General features: G+C 40.9%; 1 protein-coding gene across 10 annotated transcripts in view; it reads right to left on the bottom strand.

The window, feature by feature from the left end:
* The window catches only part of LOC122549227 (zinc fingers and homeoboxes protein 2), a 101,721-nt gene that overhangs the window by 49,543 nt on the left and 27,495 nt on the right, over positions 1-24,683 (bottom strand). The gene's annotated exons all lie outside the window — the stretch shown is intronic.

Raw genomic sequence — 24,683 nt, 5'->3', positions numbered from 1 at the left:
CAAAACGATGTAGGATAATTATTGGCAGGAAAAAAAACTGCAGAGTAGGGCCAGGTAAGTGAGACTAGCTAAGATGCTCAATAGTCTTAATTGCCTACATCTGTGCTTTGGAGAATGATTTTGTAAATGTACCCCAGCAAAAGGCAAATATTTTCTGGTAAAGACAAGACAAGAGAAAACTAGTTGAATTGTGAAGTTTAAAGTAACGACTAATGGGTTGATGGGGTTAGGGAAGGAAGACTGTGGAACAGAGACAAGATGATAATCTGCATTTGTTAATATCAATTTTAAAAAGTCAGACAATAATACGAGGAGCTGAATCTTACAGTGAATCCACTTATCAACTCTCAATCCAAGTTTACTGAAGCATCACATAGCAGCAACTTGAGAGACAGATAAAAGTGCAATGAATGTGGTTAGCATGGAAAAAAAGAAATAATGCAAGCATGTGTGAAAGGTGGGAGAAAAACTAACAAAAAGGGGATAAAGAAAAGAAATCATTGAAAGAGTATATTTCAAAAGCATCTTTCATTATCTTGAAACTTTCCAGGCAAAGACATGTTTTAGAAGTATTGTTTACATTGTAGGAAGCACAGCAGCCAATCTATGCACAGCAAGTTCCCACAAACACCATGCAGTTAGGACTCAAATGGCTACTTCTGTCGTATCAATTGAAGACTCCCTTGTTCTTTTTTGAATTAGTGTCACTGGATCTTTTATGTCTACCCAGGAGAGGGGCTCCAACATGTCATCACTTGAAAAGAGGTACATCTAATAGTGTAAGCCTAGCCGTGTGTTCAGGTTTGGAGCGAACCTATAACCACCTGATTCAGACCCGTCAAATTGCCTACTAATCAATGGCTGACATTGATTGTAGAAGAAATAACTTTAATAATAAAACAGCTTATTTTACATAGGCACAAAGCAGAGAACAAAATGACAAAGTAGCTCATGCGGCAGCATTGCTCACCTTCGTTCTCAACGGAAATCTCAGTGACAATCTGTACTTCTGCAGTCCAGGCCAATGTCTGATGTTGTACCCTCTTTCAAATTTGATGTCATCCAAACCTCTGCTGCCCATAACTCAACTCTTGCTACGTCCTATTCAGCGATCACCTGTTCTTGCTGATCTACATTGGCTCTCGGCTTTCTGCTAAGCATCACCTCCATTTCAAGTTTTACTTGCAAATTTTCCACAGCCTCATCTTGCTCTCTATCTTTGAGATTTCCTACAGGTGCATTGCCCTCCCAGATATCATTGTGCATTTCATTCTGATAACTGGCACATCCAGTTTTCATTGCTGTCACTGGTAGCCTTGCCTTTGGATGCCTAAGTCCAGAGCTCTGGAATTCCCTTGTTACACCTCTTTTTCCTTAAAATGTTCCTGAAAACCTACAGTTAAGTTTTTGGCCATGAGATTATTTATGTAACCAAGATCTATTTTTGATTGTTTGACATTTTATTATTTGAAAGGTGCTATATCAATGGAAACTGTAGATATTGTGGTGTACTTGACAACTGAAAATTACACTCCAGATCATATTTATAAGTTGTTCACTTCAGAAAAATAGTGGAATGAATATAGAATATACGGAAAGCAAAATTTAAACAAACATGATTACATCGTAGTTGAACACTGTACAAACTGTGCATTCAGTTTCCATCACAGCTTTCCCAAGACAAACAATCGTTAAACAAATGCATCTGATCTTCAAATTGTATCTCGACACCTAAAAGAAAACCTGTACCTCGTAATTAAGGAAATTTACCTTCAGAAATGTTGCTGAATTACTAAGTTCAAACAGTGACCACTAGAAATTCAAATATGTTTAGTGAAACGTAAACTTGGAACTAGCTCAGATTCTGCATTATTAGTTTAAACCTCTGCTGGATGTGGGTTTTCAAGTACATTTTTATCCTTTATTTGCTCTTTATTCAATTCTTTGAGCACTTATTAATTCCTAAGCTTGGAAGTGGAAGGATATCTGCATATAACAGATCAAAAGTAGCTTTACCTAGTCATATGGAATACTCAGGACATGAAAGGCACGATTAGATACACGATACAGTCAAGCTTGCAGACAGAGTTAATGAACCATGAAAAGATTCAAAAGTCAGGTCAAGGCTTGCAAGAATGACTCTTAAATGACAAATATTGACACTGATTGACAACAGAAAGGATGATTCCCTAGCTTGCTCTGGATGGGATTACAAATCATAAAGACACAAAATAAACCAAAGGTTTTTTAATTAAAGTTCTACAGGCATGGCAGTGCTGAGAGTCCAAACACTGGTTTTGTTTCAACATTGCTTGAAAGGCTAACCTATTCTTCCATTTATAGCAACTGAAATAAGGTGGGCGATTATCCAAACAATTTGCTTTTTGTAATACAGGTGAGAGATTTATAGGATTATGATATTTTACAACCTTTTGTTGTTTTTTTTTTAAAAAAAAGTGTTATACCTTCAAATGTTGATTAAAAGAAAGACCTTGTGACCCACACCAGAAAGTATCAACCTGGGTTGTTACATCAAGGGAAGATTACATTGTGGTATTGAAGTCAAGATGGTGGCAGAGTAGGACGCTCCAACCAGAGCTCCCTGCTCTGTCACCTCCCTACCCCCCCCCCAAACCCCCCACCGCCAACTCATTTGTTCCCTCTGTGGCCCATGGTAGCTCCTGTCAGGTCCCGGCCTGGCTTCCTGGCAGTTCATGGCAGTGTCATGGCTCAGCGTGCGAGTGGATCCTGCCCGGGCATGTTCCCAAGGCAATGGGGGAGATCAGAGAAGTGGCAGTTTCAGCAGCAGCATCATCATGAACAGACAGCTGAGGTCTCCCTGAAGAGTGAGATAAGTAGAGGACTCAAAGACTGTTGAACTTTTAACTTATTCCTTCGTTGTCCTAGCATAAACTAAGGAAGACTTTAATATAAACTATGTCTTTATTTTTCTACTATTCTATGAAGTAATTTTTAACTCTAATTTCTCTTACTATATTGTACCTAAGCTTATTTTGTACCTAGGTACCATCCTAGGTACCCTAAGATGATGCCATGTGTGGTGACATCATGCACTTTTCACTGTACTTGAGCACATGTGACAATAAAATTTAAAATTTGAAAGGGAGGCGCCAAATGTTAATATCTGGATACAACGATGCTTCTCAGTCCACCACAAAAAGACTAAGTCTCCTAAAAATCAGAAAGATGTTCTCGGTATCAGTTGTGCTGCCACCATCCTGACTTCAATAACACAATGCGATTCTCCCTTTGATGTAACAACCCTAATCAGTCTGTAGCTGACTAGGAGTCAGAATAGAAAAATGTGTTGCTGGAAAAGCGCAGCAGGTCAGGTAGCATCAAAGGAGCAGGAGAATCGACGTTTCGGGCATAAGCCCTTCTTCAGGAATCAGAGTACAAAGACAGAATGTTAACCAGCCCTGTACTTGATACCGTGAATATCAGCTGTATTTCTAAATATAAATGAGTTACGCACAATATTGGAAAAAAATGTTTTTTGTTTTCACCTTACATAGCATAAACCTTTAACTGTCATATCTTCATAAAACTTTCAAATGTTCACTGAAGTATATTGTTGAAAAGAAAGCCAGGTCATTAGTTTTTATTCTTCCAAAGGATAAGTGTGTCACTGGAGCATTATATTCTATGATAAACTAGTGATAAGCCACATTGTTGAATCAAGCCTTTTGCCTTAAGCTGTTCACCACATGAGGTGTGTGACTGATAGCTCTTGTTGAATTTGACTTCAAATTATGTATGTGTTAAAGCAAGATAGAGGAGTTGTTCAGGTAAAGTTACAAGGAGAACTCAAGGAAGACACTCAGTTGAAAACAGTACAGATATCATAAAAGCACTTCAGTGTGGTTCCAGGAGACTGAATATTGACTTAAGGAAATAAGTAAAAAGAAGAGAATTTTTGGTCATCACTAAAAGCAGGAAGGGGCAAACATGTCTTGGTCATTAGAAGTTTAAAAGTTTTTAAGTTTTTTCATCATTGATATAGTAAAAATAATTTCAAGTCAGAAATTTAAACAATTTCTTTAGCGTTACAAATGCTACAGGAAGAACAGAAAGGGAGGCAAGAGAGGAGGGGGAATGATATTTTTGATAAGGGATATAATTACAGCTGTACTTAGGGAGGATATTCCTGGAAATACATCCAAGGAAATTATTTGGAAGGAACTGAGAAATAAGAAAGGGATGATCACCTTATTGGGATTTTATTATAGACCCCCTAATAGTCAGAGGGAAATTGAGAAACAAATTTGTAAGGAGATCTGTAAGAATAATACGGTGATTAGGTTAGGGGATTTTAACATTCCAAATACAGATTGGGACTGCCATAGTGTTAAGGGTTTAGATGGAGAGGCATTTGTTAAGTGTGTACAATAATACTTTGATTCAGTATGTGGATGTACCTACTAGAGAAGGTGCAAAACTTGACCTACTCTTGGGAAATAAGGCAGGGCAGGTGACTGAGGTGTCCGGGGCAGGGGGGGCGGGGGAGCACTTTGGGGCCAGTGACCATAATTCTTTAGATTTAAAATAATGATGGAAAAGGATAGACCAGATCTAAAAGTTGAAGTTCTACATTTGAGGAAGGCCAATTTTGACGGTATTAGGCAAGAACTTTCAAAAGCTGATTGGGCACAGATATTCTCAGGTAAACAGACGGCTAGAAAATGGGAAGCTTTCAGAAATGAGATAACGAGAATCCAGAGAAAGTATATTTCTGTTAAGGTGAAAGGAAAGGCTGGTAGGAATAGGGAATGCTGGATGACTAAAGAAAAAGGAGGAAACATGTGTCAGGTATAGACAAGATAGATCGAGTGAATCATTTGAAGAGTATAAAGGCAGTAGGAAAATCAGGAGGGCAAAAAGGGACATGAGATAACTTTGGTAAATAGTATTAAGGAGAAGCCAAAGGGTTTTTGCAAATACATTAAGGACAAAAGGGTAGCGAGAGAGAGTGGGGCCCCTCAAAGATCAGCAAGGTGGGCTTTGTGTGGAGCTGCAGGCAATGGGGCAGATACTAAATGTGTATTTTGCATCAGTATTTATTGTGTAAAAGGACATGGAAGTTATAGAATGTAGGGAAATAGATGGTGACATCTTGAAAAATGCCCATATTACAGAGGAGAAAGTGCTGGATGTCTTGAAACGCATAAAAGCGGATAGATCCCCAGGATCTGATCTGGTGTACCCTAGAAACCTGTGGGAAGCTGGGTAAGTGATTGTGGGGCCTCTTACTGAGATATTTGTATCATTGATAGTCACAGGTGAGGTGCCGGAAGACAGGAGGTTGGCTAATGTAGTGCCACTGCTTAAGAAAGGTGATAAGAACAAGCCAGGGAACTATAGACCAGTGAGCCTGACGTCGGTGGTGGGTAAGTTGTTGGAGGGAATCCTGAGGGACAGGATGTACATGTATTTGAAAAGGCAAGGACTGATTATGAATAATCAACATGGCTTTGTGCGTGGGAAATCATGTCTCACAAACTTGATTGAGTTTTTTGAAGAAGTAACAAAGAGGATTGATGAGGGCAGAGCAGTAGATGTAATCTATATGGACTTCAGTAAGGCGTTTGACAAGGTTCCCCATTGGAGACTGGTGAGCAAGGTTAGATCTCATGGAATACAGGGAGAACTTGCCATTTGGATACAGAAGTGGCTCAAAAGTAAAGACAGAGGGTGGTGTTGGTGGAGGGTTGTTTTTCAGACTGGAGGCCTGTGAGCAGTGGAGTGCCACAAGGATCAGTGCTGGGTCCACTTCTTTTCACTACTTATAGAAATGATTTGGATGTGAGCATAAAGAGGTATAGTTAGTAAGTAAGTTCGTTGATGACACCAAAATTGGAGATGTAGTGGACAGCAAAGAAAATTACCTCAGATTACAACGGGATCTTGATCAGATTGGCCAATAGGCTGAGAAGTGGCAGATGGAGTTTAATTTAGATAAATGTGAGGTGCTGCATTTTGGCAAGGCAATTCTTAGCAGGACTTATACACTTAATGGTAAGGTCCTAGGGAGTGTTGCTGAACAAAGAGACCTTGGAGTGCAGGTTCATAGCTCCTTGAAAGTGGAGTCGCAGGTAGATAGGATAGTGAAGAAGGCATTTGGTATGCTTTCCTTTGTTGGTCAGAGTATTGAGTACAGGAGTTGGGAGGTCATGTTGCGGCTGTGCAGGACATTGGTTAGGCCACTGTTGGACTATTGCATGAAATTCTCGTCTCCTTCCTATCGGCAAGTTGTGGTGAAACTTGAAAGGGTTCAGAAAAGATTTACAAGGATGTTCCAGAGTTGGAAGATTTGAGCTATAGGAAGAGGTTGAATAGGCTGGGGCTGTTTTCCCTGGAGGCTGAGGGGTGTCATTATAGAGGTTTACATAATTATGAGGGGTATCAATAGGATAAATAGACAAAGTCTTTTCCCTGGGGTGGGGGAGTCCAGAACTAGAGGGCATAGGTTCAGGGTGAGAGGGGAAAGATATAATAGAGACCCAAGGGGCAACATTTTCACTCAGAGGGTGGTATGTGTTTGGAATGAGCTGCCAGAGGAAGTGGTGGAGACTGGTACGATCACAACATCTAAAAGACATCTGGATGGGTATATGAATAGGATGGGTTTGGAGGAATATGGGCCAGATCCTGGCAGGTGGGACCAGATTGGGTTGGGATATCTGGTCGGCATGTATGGGTTGGACCAAAGGGTCTGTTTCCATGCTGTACATCTCTATGACTCTAATCAATCCTGGAGCACTCACTCTAATGGCACTGTGGATGCTGTGATTCAAGACAGCTCACCATCACCTTCTTAAGGACAATTCAGGATGATCTTTGTTCGCTCCTGTAACATTAGAACTAGAGATAAATCACGTAGCAATGCAAGATTCCACAGAGGTTTATTATAGCTCCTGGTATCTACATTTTTACGATAATCACAGGCACTGATGTGCCTGTGTTGCATGCGTCCCTCAGTGTATCCTAAGACATAGAAGCAGAAATTAGGCCATTTTGTACAATGGGTCTGTTCCACCATTCAATCATGGCTGTTAAGTTTCTCAACCCCATTCTTCCCGTAACCTTGGATCCCCTTAACAATCAAGAACCTGTCGATCTCTCTTCAATATTCTCAATGAACAAGCCTCCACAGCCTTCTGTGGCAATGAATTCCAAAGACTCACCACTCCCTTGCTGAAGGAAGTTGCTCATTTCCATTCCAAAGGATCTTCCCTTTTGTCCAAGGCTGTGCCTCAGGTCCTAGTCTCTCCTGCTAATGTAAATATCTTTCCAACATCTACTCTGTGACGACATTTCAGTGTTCTCTAAGTTTCCGTTAGATCCCCACATTCTTCTAAACTCCAACAAGTATCAACCCAAAGTCCTCATATGCTAAGCCCATCATCCCTGGGATCATTCTTGTGGGGCTCCAGGGCCAGTACATCCTTCCTGAGAAATGGGGTCCAACATTGCTCACAATATTCTAAATATGGTCTGATCTGCTTTTATATTCTTGTCCTCTCAAAATAAGTGCCAACATTGCATCTGCCTTCCTAACTACCAACTCAACCTGTAAGTTAACCTTCAGAGAAACCTAAGACTCCCAAGTTCCTTCGGATTTGAATTTTATCACCATTTAGAAATTAGTCCATGTCTCTATTCTTCCTACCAAAGTACACGAACTCTCACTTTCCACATTGTATTCCACCTGCCGCTACTTTGTCCACTTTCCTCAACTGTCTAAATCCTTCTGCAGCCTCCCCGCCTCAACAGTACCTGTCCCTCCTTGCCAGAATCTGCAAACCTAGCCAGAATGCCTTCAATTCCTACATCTAGATCATTAACATACAAAGTGAAGAGTTGTGGTCCCAACACCAATAGTCACCAACTGTCATCCCAAAGAGGACCCTTTTATCCCCACCCTCTGGTTTCTCCCAGACAGCCAAGCTTCTATCTATTTATGCGAGCACCTTGTCTCTAACATCATGAGCTCTTGCCTTACCCAGCGGCCTCCTATGGGGCAAATTGTCAAAGGCCTTCTGGAAGTCCAAGTAGATAACACCCATTGGCTCTCCTTTGTCTAACCTGCTCATTAGCTCCACAAAAAACTTTAACAGATTTATCAGGCATGACTTTGCCTTGATGAAAATAGGCTTTGCCCTATTTTACCATGCACTTCCAAGAATTCAGGAATCTCATCCTTCACAGTGGACTCCAAAATCTTAACAACTGAGGTCAGGCTAATGGGCTACTAACTTCCCATCTTTTGCCTCATGCCCTTCTTAAACAGGAGGCTTACATTAGTGATTTGCCAGTCTACGGAGACCTTCCCTGACTCCTGAAAGATCACCAATAACGTCTCCACTATCTCTTCAGCTATCTCCTTCAGGACTCGTGTGCAGTCCATCTGGTCCAGGTGATTTCTCCACTTTCATACCTTTCAGGTTTTCTAGCACCTTCTCCTTGGTGATGGCCACCATACTCGCCCGAGCCCCGACTCTCGAATTTTTGGAATGTTACTCACACAAGAAGACTGACGCAAAGCACTTGTTCAGTTCCTCTGCCATTTCTTTGTTCCCCATTACTACTTCGCTAATGTCATTTTACAGCAGCCCAATGTCCACTTCTGCCTCTCTTTTGCCCTTTCTTTATTTAAAGAAACTCTTGTAATCTTCTTTTAGATTCCAAGGTCAGGCTCACTGGTCTATAGTCTCCTGACTTGTCTTCACTGCCCTTCTTAAACAGTGGCACCATGTTTACCAACCTCCAGTCTTCCAGCACCTCACCTGTGACTATCAATGATACAAATATCTCAGCAAGAGGCCCAGCAATCACTTCTCTAGCTTCACACAGAGTTCTCGGGTACACCTGATCAGGTCCTAGGGATTTATCCACTTTTAACTGTTTCAAGACATCCAGCACTTCCTCCTCTGTAATATGGACATTTTGCAAGATGTCACCATCTTTTTCCCTACAGTCTATATCTTCCATATCCTTTTCCACAGTAAATACTGATGCAAAATATTCATTTAGTACCTCCCATATTTTCTGTGGCTCCACACAAAGGCCGCCTTGCTGATCTTTGAGGGGCCCTATTCTCTCTCTAGTTACCCTTTTGTCCTTAATATATTTGTAAAAACCCTTTGGATTCTCCTTAATTCTATTTGCCAAAGCTATCTCATGTCCCCGTTTTGCCCTCCTGATTTCCCTCTTAAGTATACTCCTACTTTCTTTACACACTTCTAAGGATTCACTCGATCTATCCTGTCTATAACTTACATATGGTTCCTTCTTTCTCTTAACTAAACCCTCAATTTCTTTAGTCATCCAGCATTCCCTATACCTACCAGCCTTTCCTTTCACCCTGACAGGAATTTACTTTCTCTGGATTCTTGTTATCTCATTTCTGAAGGCTTCCCTATTTTCAGCCGTCCCTTTACCTGCGCACATCCGCCTCCAACCAGCTTTTGAAAGTTCTTGCCTAATACCGTCAAAATTGGCCTTTCTCCAATTTAGAATTTCAACTTTTAGATCTGGTCTATCCGTTTCCATCACTATTTTAAAACAAATAGAATTATGGTCGCTGACCCCAAAGTGCTCCCCCACTGACACCTCAGTCACCTGCCCTGCCTCATTTCCCTAGTGTAGGTCAAGTTTTGCACCTTCTCTAGTAGGTACATCCACATACTGAATCAGAAAATTGTCTTGTACGCACTTAAGAAATTCCTCTCCATCTAAACCTTTAACACTATGGCAGTCTCAGTTGATGTTTGGAAAGTTAAAATCCCCTACCATAACCACGCTATTACTCTTACAGATAGCTGAGATCTCCTTACAAGTTTGTTTCTCAATTTCCCTCTGACTATTGGGGGGTCTATAATACAATCCCAATAAGGTGATCATCCCTTTCTTATTTCTCAGTTCCACCCAAATAACCTCCCTGGATGTATTTCCAGGAATATCCTCTCTCAGCACAGCAGTAATGCTATCCCTTCTCAAAAATCCCACTTCCCCTCTTCTCTTGCCTCCCTTTCTATCCTTCCTGTAGCATTTGTATCCTGGAACATTAAGCTGCCAGTCCTGCCCATCCCTGAGCCATGTTTCCTTAATTGCTATGATATCCCAGTCCCATGTTCCTAACCATGCCCTGAGTTCATCTGCCTTCCCTGTTAGGCCCCTTGCATTGAAATAAATGCAGTTTAATTTATTAGTCCTATCTTGTCCCTGCCTGTCTTGACTGTTTGACTCACTTCTGTTCTCAGCTGTACCCGGCTCAGATCGATCTCTTTCCTCACTATCTCCCTGGGTCCCACCCCCCAACCTTACTATTTTAATCCTCCCAAGCAGTTCTAGCAAATTTCCCTGCCAGTATCTTAGTCCCCTTCCAATTTAGGTACAATCCGTCCTTCTTGTACAGGTCACTTCTACCCCAAAATGATCCAAAAATGTGAATCCTTCTCCCATACACCAGCTCCTCAGCCATGCATTCATCTGCTCTCTCCTCCTATTCCTGCCGTCACTAGCTCGTAGCACTGGGAGTAATCCAGATATTACTACCCTTGAGGACCTCCTTTTTAAATTTCTGCCTAACTCTCTGTAATCTCCCTTCAGAGTCTCAACCTTTTCCCTTCCAATGTCGTTGGTTCCAATATGGACAATGACCTCCTGCTGGCCCCTCTCCCCCGTGAGAACATTCTGCACCCTCATTGAGACATCCTTGATCCTGGCACCAGGGAAACAACACACCATTCTGCTTTTTCTCTGCTGGCAACAGAAACGTCTGTCTGTACCTCGGACTACAGAATCCCCTAACACAATTGATCTCTTGGAACCAGATGTACCCCTCGTTGCATTAGAGCCAGTCTCAATACCAGAAACTTGGCTGTTTGTGCTACTTTCCCCTGAGAATCCATCACCCCCTACATTTGCAAAAACAACATACCTGTTTGAAATGTGTATATCCACAAAAGACTCCTGTCCTAGGTGCTGACCTCTCTCACCCTTCCTGGAGTTAACCCATCTATGTGACTGTATCTGAGACTTTCCCCCTTCCTATAACTGCTATCTTTCACATACTGTTGCTGTTGCAAATTCCTCATCGCTTCTACCGGTCTCTCCAACCGATCCACTCGGTCTGATAAGATTCGCATCCAACAGCATTTATGGCAGATATAATCCGCAGTAACCCTTAAACTCTCTTTAAACTCCCACATCTGACAAGTAGTACATATCACTGCAAAGGCCATTTTTGCTCCTTCACAATCTACAGACCCAGAAAATAACACCATCTTATTCCTCTACAAACACTGCCCCAGGTTAAATTAATAGCTACGGCTTATACTTTAAATTTAATCAAGAGACTTTTCTCCAAAAACATATAATCAAGAAAGAATCCACTATACTCACTACTGCAGTCTTTCTCTTGGACAGACTTAAAACAACAATTAACTTATCTGATTCTGTGCTGTGAACTTCACCCAACAGTTCCTCCAAGATTAGTTGTGAATTTCACCGTTTGTTAATTTTTCCAGGTGCACTTGTTGCAGCTATACAGGACATTGGTTAGGCCACTGTTGGAATATTGCGTGCAATTCTCGTCTCCTTCCTATCGGAAAGATATCGTGAAACTTGAAAGGGTTTGGAAAAGATTTACAAGGATGTTGCCAGGGTTGGAGGATCTGAGCTACCGGGAGAGGCTGATCAGGCTGGGGCTGTTTTCCCTGGAGTGTCGGAGGCTGAGGGGTGACCTTATAGACGTTTACAAAATTATGAGGGGCATGGATAGGATAAATAGACAAAGTCTTTTCCCTGGGGTCGGGGAGTATAGAACTAGAGGGCATAGGTTCAGGGTGAGAGGGGAAAGATATAAAAGAGACCTAAGGGGCAACTTTTTCACGCAGAAGGTGGTACAAATATGGAATGAGCTGCCAGAGGATGTGGTGGAGGCTGGTACAATTGCAACATTTAAGAGGCATTTGGATGGGTATATGAATAGGAAGGGTTTGGAGGGATAGGAGCCGGGTGCTGGCAGGTGGGACTAGATTGGGTTGGGATATCTGGTTGGCATGGGCGGGTTGGACCGAAGGGTCTGTTTCCATGCTGTACATCTCTATGACTCTACTGGCTAGCTTACCCTCATATTTAATCTTCTTCCTCATTTCTTTTTTAGTTGCCTTCTTTGTAGGCTTCCCAATGCCCTTTGCCACTCTATACCCTTTCTCTTTTGTTTTTATAATGTCCCTGATTTCCTTTGTCAGCCATAGTTGCCTTATCCTCCTTTAGTATGTCTCTTTTACCAAGAAATGAACTTTTGCTGCGTATCCCAAATTTCTCCCAGAAACTACTGCCATTGCTGCTCCACTGTCTTTCTCGCTAGATTCTTCTCCCAGTCATTTCTGGCCACCTCCTCTGTAGTTCTCTTTGTTCAACAATAATAGTGTTACAACTGATTCCAGCTTCTCCCTCTCAAATTGCAGAGTAAATATTATGGTCACTGCCTCCTAAGAGTTACTTCATCTTAAGCTCCCTTATCAAGTCTACCTCATTGCACATCACTAAATCCAGTACTGCCTGCTCCCTAGTGGGCTCTATCACAAGCTACTCTCAAAAAAAGTCAACACGAAGACACTCCACAAATTGTTTCTTGGGATTTGTTACCAACCTGATTCTCCCAGTCCACGCGCTTATTGAAATTCCCCATGATCACTGTAACTTTGCCGTTCTTGCACGCATTTTCTATCTCCTGGTGTACCTTGTGCCCCACAGCCTTACTACTGCTTGGAGGGCTGCACATAACTCCAATTATGTTTTTTTTAAAAAACGTTTACAGTTCCTCAATTTGATCCACACAGATTCTACATCATCTGAATCTTCGCCATTTCTTGCTATCAATTTAATTACATTTCTTGCAAATAAGGCAAATCCACCTCCTTTGCCCATATCACATCTGCCATCGTATCATGCTGCAAGTGACCCAACAAATTGGAAACTAAGACTTTTATACCATCAGGTCACATGCTGTGATATGATAGCATCATAGAGAGTCAGACACCAAAAGCATAGAAACAGATCCTTTGGTTCAACTAGTCCATGCCAACCATAATTTCAAACTAAACTAGTCCCACCTGCTGCACTTGGCCCATATCCCTCCAAACATTTCTTATTTACATACTTATCTGTATGTCTTTTAAACGTCGCAATTGTACACACATCCACCACTTCCTCTGGAAATTCATTCCACGCTGTAAAAGATTTGCCCCTCATGTCTTATTTAAATCTTTCTCCTCTCATTTTAAAGATATGCCCTCTAGTCTCAAAATCCCCCACCTAGGGAAAATATTCCCGCCATTCACCATATCTATACCCCTCATGATTTTATAACCCTAAGGTCACCTCTCAACCTCCTACAATCCAGTTTAAAAAAAAAGAATGTTTCAGCCTATCCAGCCTCTCCTTATAACAACTCTTCCATTCCTAGCAATTTCTGGTAAATCTGTTCTGAACCATCTCCAGCTTAATAATATCCTTTGCATTACAGGGGAACCAGAACTGGACACAGTATTTCAAAAGAGCCCTAACCAATGTGCTGTACAACCTCAACATAATATATTGATCATGATATTGGCATCACACCCTAATGAAAATCAAGTACCAATCATACTTTAAAACTTGAGAATGTTACACTCGTTAAATGTGTAACTGGGTTTTTAAAATCATGCATTAACTTTATAATTATTGCTGAACAGCCTCGAATGGCTCTAGAAAAAGAATTTTATATTTTTGATTTCTTAAAAAGGAACTACTTTAACTTCCTAGGTTTATTACATTCACTTATTATAATTCCATTTGTATGTCCCAAGTGTTTATTTCATTCTAATACATCTCAATTTAAAGCAAAGGGTAATCAGTGCAGCTTACTTCTGGTCTGTGGTCTGTGCGAATGCTTGAACAAAACTGGCTGCTTTAACCCCGCTCAATAAGAGATCCCCTTGACTTGGTACCAGGTTTAAAGTGACATTGAGCAAAGAGAAAGCCATGTCACAGACATCACTGAAACTTTACTCTCAGCCATGAAATCTGGGCCACAGTTTTCCAACGTGCTGATGCCCTGTGAATATCAATTTTGCGGCATGTTTTTGTCTTGCATAGTGCTGGAAAAGTGATCACATCAAAATACTACTTGAGACACAAAATTTTTAAAAGCAGAATTGTGACAAAATAGGAAAGCAATGTTGAGGTTAGCTACAGTGGATGACTTTCATAGCTTAACCGTAAAGACTCACCACAAGAATATTGGCAAATATGCAGAAGGCTTTGTGAATAATGCTACTCATGCAAAACCTGTCTAGACACTAACTGTATAAGATTTATTTCAAAATAAAAAGGTAATCGTTTAAATAATGTCTGATTTTCAAACAAGTATAAAAGCAAATTCAAACCACCTCAAACAAAAACAGCGCAGTTTTTCAGAGCCACCACTGTAGTCAAAATGTACAGTCAATAATAGGAACAACATCATTTTACGCTTTATTACTTTCCTTTGGGATGTTTAATCTCAAAATCAGTGACTTTTTATTACAGGAGAAAACATTGTTTTACAATCAAGGATAAACAACAGTGGGATGGGTTGTTTCACATAAAAGGACTTCTTTTCAATGGGCAAGTATGCGCCAATGATTCCACCATCCTGATGGTAGCAGATAGGGGCTTTCATTTTACTGCAAGCCCACCACACCTCAAACTTTTCCCCTTCCTGCCTACTTAGCTTCCCTGACCTTGCAACCTCCTCCGATCCATCTCCCTCCCCAGCACCCCCAAATCAAGCCACCTTCTGACTAGCTATCAGCCTCTCTACAGCATCCCACAACCAAACCTTCTCGCGTACAATAATTCAATCCATGCCATTTGTCTTATTTCAAATGTCTTTCCAACTAACCTCCAAACCCTAACTTCATCAATTTCACTAACCTCCCTCCAACCCTATCAGCTGTCCTTATGGTCTGAAGTCGGAATCAGAATGCAGCAAGAAAGCACCAGTCTACCATCAAGATGTGCTCATGATTCCCCAATTTACCACAAAATACCTAAGGTTTAGACATCTAGGCTCAGCAATGAAAATTACAAATTTAAAAAAACTGAAACATGTCCTCGGTGCAATCATCCTGACGTCTACAGATATTTCTGCTAATACCACGATGTTTGATAACACCTTTTATTAATACCTTTAATGCAGCAAGTCCTAGTGCTTCACAAGATGGCTACAAAACAAAATGTGACACCAAGCCAAATAAAAGGGATATTAAATCAGATGACAGTCAAAGTAGAAGAGACACGCAGATTTCACTTGGGAATTGCAGAGCTCAGTGCCCAGGTTGATAAAGGAAATCCTCTGTGATAAAGTAACTTTCATCTGAAGATTCAAGAGGAAAGAATCAAACAAACACATCTTGAAGTGCTGCTTGGCTAGAGGCGATTACAAAAAATAACAGAGAAAGTGATGCCATGTGGGGAGCTGAAAACGAGGGAGAATTTTAAACTCAAGATGTTGCTCAACAGGGACCCAATGTTAACCAGTGAGCACATGGGTGAGAGGGGAATGGACTCTGGTGCAAGTTTGCCTCTAGGCAGCAGAATTGTGGATGAACAAGTTTGCAGAAGGCAGGAGGATAGCCAGAAGTACATTGGAATAGTCAGCTAATAAGTAAGGATAAGTAGTTCAACAAATGAGCTGAGGTAGGAACAAAGTTGGGTGAAATCATGGAGGAGTAAAGAGACACGATAATTTAGATGTCTCCTGTTAAGAATAATTACCATTAATTTGATTATATTGATGTATAACATTCATCAAATGCTAAATCTGGCAATGGATTCAATAGACACCAGTTTAGTTTTAGCTTAGCTTGAAGCTTCAGGGGCACTCTTGTGCAAGCATCCAAAGACAGCAGGAAATGGGGCCAGGGTTAAAGTTTTGTTGTTGACATATGATCATTGAAGCCAAGTTGAACAAATGAACTTCATAGCACCAAACCTCCATTACTGCTCTATTCATTCATCCCTTAAAGCCTTGACCCATATAATAGTCAATGGAGGTTTTGCATGGTTAGAAACCATTAACAATAATTGCACAATTTAGAAAGAAAGGCTCATTTGCACTGATTGTTTTTTAATATCCATAGTCCTTGTGCCAATTGTAAACCGTGTAAAAAAAGATTTTAAGTATGAAAACTTTCATAACCTGGTCAAAATAAAATTGAATCTTAGGACTTCAATTGCATTACCAATTTGCCAAAGAAATGTTATGTTTGGATCAGAATGACTACAAAGCAGCAATGAATTGTAAGAATTCCACGCTTGTATCGATTATCTAGATTCCATTGAATAAATATTAGAATAAAACCATCTGCGTTTAAAAGCATTTAAAAAAAAAACCATTCAGTCTCAAGTAACCAAGTCATTTGGTTTGGTAGTTAGGTAGTGTTAAGAACATAACTTATTCATTGGTACTGCATGTGGGCAATAGCCCAAAATAGAAAGAAAATGTTTGTGGCCTTTTCTTTTAAAAACATTCTTTCACATGTTCTAAGTAAGACTGGTCAGGATTGGCCAACGTAATAGCCCTCAAGGCGGCGATGATGAGCTGTTTAACCTCTGCAGTCCATTTGGTACAGCTGTAGACTTTTGACAAACATCCATGCTCATGTGCAAATGAAATTGCAGCATGTGCCTTTGCCAGCTTCATCCCTTCTCCATCCTCCATACTCCAAACCAAAAGGAATTTAACAACTTTCTGCAATAAGTTTCATTTAAATTGCCCTGCTGAGAATTGGCAAAAAAACCTTACTCGCTTTGTGGAGATGTCAGTCAAGGCTGGAATTTGAACTCCAGCACTATGATTGAGATTCTAGAAACAGTTTTCACGAAGCCAACCCAACACAGTGCTTTATTTGAAAATATGGTTGTTTGACCTTTCCCACATAGCAAAGTTCAGACAACAATGCTGTTGCCCTCATGTGGGAACTGGCTGATTTGCTGAAGACTGCAATTTAATTACACAAACTGAAAATCAATGAAAGATGAATATTGACACTACATGTTTATAAACAAGAAGATATTTTCATAAATGATACATTTCTTTCCACTTCCTTTAAACATAGGGTATAATAACATAATGATTTTGTTGTTGGATGAGTAATCTAGAAATCTGGTTTAATGATCTGGCGAAATTGTGTTCAAACCCCAGCACAGCAGCTGGGGAATTTAAATTCAGTTCATTAAATACATCTGGATTAAAAAAAGCTACTACCAGTAATAGTGACCACAAAACTACCACATTGCTGTAAAAACCCATTTGGTTCACTAATGCCCTTTAGGAAAGGCAAATTGTTCTAAGTTACCAGATGAGACACAGATGGCAATGTGGTTGCCTAGAAATATTCTAGCAAGTCACTCAATTATATCAAATTGCTGTGAGTATCTATAATAACTTACTACCTAATGGCACTGTGAGGGTACTTACATACTATGGGCTGGAGAAATTCAAAGCAGCAATTCACCACCGCCTTCTCAAGGGCAAAGCGCAATGGGTAATAAATAATGGACTAACCATCAACACCCACATCCCATGAAAAGGGAAAAAAAAATCACAGCATTACAACATTCTCACAACAATGTTCTAGATGCCCTTTTCAATTCTGCCTGGCAAAAGGTAGGCATAATTACACTCAAAAACTTGTACCCCTTAGGAGACTAAGGAATAACAAAATGATTACAGCATCAACAACCCAACACTAAAATGAAGTCTATGAGCACAGGGAGAAAATAAAAAAAAATTTAGGATCAGTGATTTCCAGGAGGCATTGATCAAAATTTATCACTATTTTGGTTCATTACTACACCAGCTGTATAGCGAAGACTACCCTTTTGAGCATATTTAGAATGATCCAACACAGAAGATTTTTCAGACCATTATGTCTGTGCCAGCTCACCCCTGACCTGACCACTACACCACACCCACCAACCCTCGAAAGAGATTCAAATATTTACCCAATTCCCTATTCTCTACCACCAATATTATAGGCTAATTGACTATCAAGATGGTAGAATAGCATTAGCAGAGAGAATGTACTAACTCAGGCAACAAGGAGGACTGTCCGAAGCATTAGATTTCTATTTTCGTTTTTGGAGTAAAGTCCAAAAGGCAGTGTTGCAAGTTGTTGGCTGTTTTCTTTAAATATTGCAGATTACCAATAGAATCTTCCTGAAGAAGGGCTTTTGCCCAAAACGTCAATTTTCCTGCTGCTCGGATGCTGCCTGACCTGCTGTGCTTTTCCAGCACCACACTAATCTAGACTCTGGTTTCCAGCATCTGCAGTCGTTGTTTTTACCTAATAGATTCAAATATGTCAACCTGATCTTCAGTTGAACAGGGAGCTTAAAAATATTTCTCTGGTGTGAAGTAAACATTTTTAATCAGTGGGACTAATATCAGGTGAATTAATTGATTGTACATAGTTACAACAGGATAAAGCTTATAATAAGTAATCTGTTGGGTTGTCTTGAGCCACAGCATACCTGAGTATTTTATGAAGCTTAGAAGATTAGATTAGATTCCCTACAGTGTGGAAACAGGCCCTTCTGCCCAACCAGTCCATATCGACCCTCAGAAGGAGTAACCCACCCAGATCCATTTCCCCCTGACTAATGCACTAACACTATGGGCAATTTAGCGTGGCCAATTCACCTGACCTGCACATCTTTGGATTATAGGAGGAAACCAGAGCACCCAGAGGAAACCCACGCAGACACATGGAGAATGTGCAAACTCCACACAGACAGTCGGCAGAGGCTGGAATCGACCTGGGACCCTGGTGCTGTGAGGCAGCAGTGCTAACCACTAAGCCACTGAAGTTTCAGACATAGCACAGGATGTTACAAAATCAAAAATTTTCAGAATCAGATTCCAACAGCAGTGGGCAATATAACGGCATCAGTCTTCAGATTCGTGTGGCATTGGGACCAGTCCTGGGTGGTACCTGTATAAATTGGATGAGTTACACCTGGGCAGGACCAGGACTGATGTGCTTGAGGGGAGTACTTGGTACAGTAGCTGGGGAGGGTTTAAACTGGTGTGGCAGGGGTTTGGAAACCAGAGCAGTAGTATAGTAGATACAGAAAATGAGGGAGAGGTAGAAACAAAGGCAAATTTTACTAAGACCAAGACAGGCAGGGAAACACTGCTGAAAAGAGTAGGGGATGTGGTCTGAAATGCATATGTTTCAATGCGACGAGTATAATAGGCAACTTAGTGCTTTGGTTAGTACTTGGAACTATGACGTTACTGCGATTACAGAGACTTGGCTGAAAGAGGGACAGGACTGGCAGCTGAATGTCCCACGATTTAGATGTTTCAGGTGGAATAGAAAGGGAGGTAAAGGGAGGTGGGGGGAGTTGTGTTACTGGTAAAGGAGTATCTCACTGCTGTACTGAGAGAGGATATATCAGAGAATTCATGCAGCGAAACTCCTGGGTAGAACACAGGAATAGGAAAGGTGAAATCTCAATGCTAGGGGTATACTGCAGGCCTCCCAACAGCCAGTGGGAGATAGAGAGAATATGTAGATGGATTTTGGAAAGATGTCAAAAATAAGCTTAGCCAGGTTTGTTGTGGTAGTGGATTTTAACTTCCCTTATATTGAATGGGACTCACTATGGACTGAGAAGTGGCAGATGGAGTTCAATTCAGATAAATGCGAGGTGCTGCATTTTGGGAAAGCAAATCTTAGCAGGACTTATAATGGTAAGGTCCTAGGGAGTGTTGCTGAACAAAGAGACCTTAAGGCCACTGTTGGAATATTGCATGCAATTCTGGTCTCCTTCCTATCGGAAAGATGTTGTGAAAGTTGAAACGGTTCAGAAAAGATTTACAAGGATGTTGCTAGGGTTGGAGGATCTGAGCTACAGGGAGAGGCTGAACAGGCTGGGGCTGTTTTCCCTGGAGCATCGGAGGCTGAGGGGTGACCTTATAGAGGTTTACAAAATTATGAGGGGCATGGATAGGATAAATAGGCAAAGTCTTTTCCCTAGGGTCGGGGAGTCCAGAACTAGAGGGCACAGGGTTAGGGTGAGAGGGGAAAGATATAAAAGAGACCTAAGGGGCAACTTTTTCACGCAGAGGGTAGTACGTGTATGGAATGAGCTGCCAGAGGAATAGGAAGGGTTTGGAAGGATAGGGGCCGGGCGCTGGCAGGTGGGACTAGATTGGGTTGGGTTGGGATATCTGGTCGGCATGGACGGGTTGGACAGAAGGGTCTGTTTCCATGCTATCCATCTCTATGACTCTATGAGTTTATGTGCTCACGCTTTGGTGGGGAAGATTTTGTAAGGACCACTCAAAAGGGATTCTTGACAATATGTAAACAGTCCAATCGGGGAACTTGGCTTTGGGAAATAAGCCCAGCCAGGTGAGTGAAGTTTCAGTGGGGTGCATTTCAACAGTAGTGACCATAGTGCCGTGAGAATGCTTTCTGGAATGGAGGACCGTGACTAGTGGTGTTCCACAGGGAAGAATGCTGGAACATATGCTGTTTGTGATCTAGATAAATGATTTGGATGAAAACTTATCTAGTCTAATTAGTAAGTTTGCGGATGATACAAAGATTGGTAAAGTTGTGGATAGTGGAGGAGGATTGTCAGAGAATACAGATCATTTTGAGGCATGGACAGAAAAATAGCAGATGGAATTTCATCCAGACAAATGTGAGGTAATGTATTTTGGAAGGTCAAGTACAGGCAGAAATTATACAGTGAATGGCAGAACCCTCAGGAGTATTGATATGCAGCGGGATCTGGGTGTGCAGGTCCACAGATCACTGAAGGTAGGAGCGCAGGTAGATAAGGTCATGAAAAAAGGCTTATGGCATGCTTGCCTTCATTGGCAGGCGCATTGAGTACAAGGATAGACAAGTTATATTGTAGCTTTACAGAACTTTAGTTAGACCACACTTGGAATACTGTGTACAGTTCCGGTCACCACACTACCAAAGGATGTGGATGCTTTGGAGATGGTACAGAAAAGATATGGGGGATTTTAGCTATGAAGAAAGTTTGGATAGACTGGGTTTGTTTTCACTGAAACACAGAAGGTCGAGGGACGACCTAATAGAAGTTTATAAGATTGTGAACAGCATTAATAGAGTGGAAAGTGTGAGGCTTTTTCCCAAGGTGAAGGGGTCAATTACTAGGGGACACAGGTTCAAGGAAGTGGGGGGTTAAAAGAGATGTGCGAAGCAAGGTTTTAACACAAAGGGTGTTGAGTGCTGGAACGCATTCTCAGAGGTGGAGGTGGGAGCAGACACAATAACAGCATTCAATGAGTACCTGGACAAACACACAAAAAGGAAGGGAAGAGAGGGATATGGATCCTGTAAATGAAGACAGTTTTAGTATGGAAGTGCAAAATGTGGCAGCGCAAGGTGGGAGGTCCAAAGGGCCTGTTCCTGTGCTGTATGACTCTTTATTCTTGTTGTCCTTTTACAATGAATATCACTACCTGTTATTGGTTTGTAGTGCACTTCAAAATCTTATAAGATGTACCCATTTTACATACAGTTTCAGTTTATTCCACAATTGCAGGTTTATCATGCTTCACATGTATCGATTTTTTAACAGTTACGTAGTCCAAGTAGTACAGTCAGCAGAGCTATTAAAATTTCACAGTTGGCATAGGACAGAGATGTGGTGCAACTTCATTTCCTGATTTCCTTTGAATACCTGCTTTCTTCCTCCTCCCCCAACAGCCTGCCTTATAGCTACTTCTGTAACTATCAAGCAGAACTTCTAATGTGTTCAGCACTTAGAACAATGAAAGCCTATAAACACACTTTGTTCGAAGTTCCCAATGTAATAGCAAAATTAGAGAGGTCTGTCAAGATGCTAAGTAGGAAATAGCAAGGACCACTGAAGAGTCAACTGGCTTAAGAAAGTTGGCTTAATTGAGGAACTATACTTTTCTTCACTACAAGTATTTGTCCTTGCTTCTTATTTACAAAGCCTAGATGACATGGAAGCGTCAATTCATTTTGTTTTTAATGAATGCTACCACACGGAGATGAACAAAATGGATTTGATAGCCATTATAGAGGTGTGATTGCAGGACAAAAAGGAGGTAGATTTCTGAATATTGGGGGATTTATGACCGATGTGAAAGAAAGGAAGCAAGGTAAAGGTATAGCACTCCTAATCAAAGAGATATTGGTGTAATAATTAAGAGTTGACCGTGGGGATGCAAGAAAGCCCAATGTACTATCAGTTTGGATGAAATGAGGAATAGTGAGGGAAAGAAGTCACTAGTGGGAGTGATCTATAGGACTCCATAATAATAACCTAAACGTAGGACGAGTAGACAAGAAATGGTGGGTGCTCGTGATAAAGGAACAGCAATAATTATGGGTGATATTAATCTACATATAAAATGGAAAAATCAGATTGATAAGAATAGTCTCGATGGAGAATTCATAGAATGCTTTTGAGATAGTTTTTCCAAGAGCAGCACATTCTGGAACTGACCATATAGCAAGCTTTATTACACCAAGTCTAATATAATGTGATAGGACTAATTTATGACTTCAGACTATAAGTCATGTCTAAGTAGCTGCAATCATAATATAATTGCATTTTACATCAAAAGGAGATGATGGATTCAAGATCAATCTAGTGAACTTAAATAAGGGCAACTGTATGGGCATGAAAGATGAGCCAGATGACGTGAACAGGGATAGTAGGCTGGGAGATACATCAATGAGAAGTCATGGCAGACATTTAAGGGGATATTCCCGAATACTTAGAATATTATCCAACCACAAAAAACTCTAAAGGGGACAACACATCATCAGTGGTTAACTGAAGGAGTTATGGAAAGCATTGAACTTAAGGGAAGAGCACACAATTACACAAAGCCGAGAGGCAGGTTAGGTGACTGGTCAGAATATCAAGAGCAGCAGAGAATGATAAAAAGGTTAAATCAGGTCAAATCAAACAGACAGCAATAATTTCTATAGATATCAGAAAAAGGAATACTAAGTTAAGGGGGTACGATTCCTCTAGAGGATGAGAATGGAGAGCTAACAGTAGATAACGAAGTGGCAGATTATAATGCATAAATATTTTGCTTCTGCCTTCACTTCAGAAGACACAAAAGAAAACATCCCAATAGGTTGGTGGAAATGTGATAAATACAATCCCATAAGAGTCTGTACTCTCAACCTTTCACAATTTATATAAATGATTTAGTCAAGGGATTGAAAGTATCCTGGCTAAGTTTTCAGATGGCATAAAGATAAGTAGAAAAGTCTGTCGTGAAGATTGTAGAGCTCATCATCTGCTTGCAGCGTTTTGCGAGTGGGCAAAAATCTGGCAGAGTGACTGCAATATGGGAAAATGGAAGGTTGTTCACTTAGCATTTTTAATTCTTCCTGCCAGAGTATAACTTACATGTTCAGTTGCACGTTAGAATTCTGGCCTCCTTCCTATTGGAAGGATGATATGAAACTTGAAAGGGTTCAGAAAAAGATTTACAAAGATGCTGCCAGGGTTGGAGGATTGAGCTATAGGGAGAAGCTGAATAGGCTGGGGCTGTTTTTCCTGGAGCGGAGGCTGAGGGGTGATCTTATAGAGGTTTATAAAATCATGAGGGGAGTAGATAGAATAAATAGACAAAGTCTCTTCCCTGGGGTGGGGGTGTCCAGAACTAGAGGGCATAGGTCTAGGGTGAGAGGGGAAAGATATAAAAGAGACCTATGAGGCAACTTTTTCCCACACAAAAGGTGGTACGTGTATGGAATGACCTGCCAGAGGAAGTGGCGGAGGCTAGTACAATTTCAACATTTAAAAGGCATCTGGATGGGTATATGAATAGGAAGCGTTTGGAGAGATATGGGCCGGGTGCTGGCAGGTGGGACTAGATTGGGTTGGGATACTTGGTTGGCATGGATGAGTTGGACCGAAGGGTCTGTTTCCGTGCTGTACATCTCTATGACTCTAAAATAAGCAAAACCTTGCTATCCAAATATAGACATTGTGAAAGATTTCAGAACAGCCAGCAAAACAAAATCCCACCTATTCCCCAATCACTTTACAGTTACTCAAAATCCAGATCAATCCTCCTTCCTCATCAAATCTGCAGGCATGGCTTCACTGTTTTTCTCAGCTCCTGTCCTGCGAGCTGTGAATCCTTTTTCTTGAATTCTCACAACTGAGGTTTGAGACTTTCCCAGATTTGAATAGCAAATATGAATTTTTAACCAAACACTCCTGATATGGAAATTTTACAAATTAAACTTGTACACAGAGGCAACTCACTTCCTTAACTGCTTGCAATACCATCTTTTGTCCAGGAGACTACAGTGGCATTTGACTCCAGTCAGATCTATGAACTATATAGAAAGCTTTCCAATTTCTGGATTTTTCTGAGTTTAAAATCAATCCAAGATTATTCTATACCCAAAAATAAGCTGAAGTCTTTCAATGTTTCTCTTTCCTGTCATAAATCTCCACAACATCTACAAACCTCCATTAATACTCCAGGAGGCCTTTCGTCTCCAATAGTTACTGATCTAAAATCATGGTTTTGGAATGACTGGCATGGTTAACTATTAAATCTCTTCACA

This window comes from Chiloscyllium plagiosum, unplaced genomic scaffold (assembly GCF_037043375.1).
Source record: "Chiloscyllium plagiosum isolate Xiang-an unplaced genomic scaffold, Cpla_swu_hap1 HiC_scaffold_4, whole genome shotgun sequence".
NCBI classification, from domain to species: Eukaryota; Metazoa; Chordata; class Chondrichthyes; order Orectolobiformes; family Hemiscylliidae; genus Chiloscyllium; species Chiloscyllium plagiosum.
Note: the sequence above shows the minus strand (reverse complement) of the source record. Positions and strands in the feature narration are given on the sequence as shown.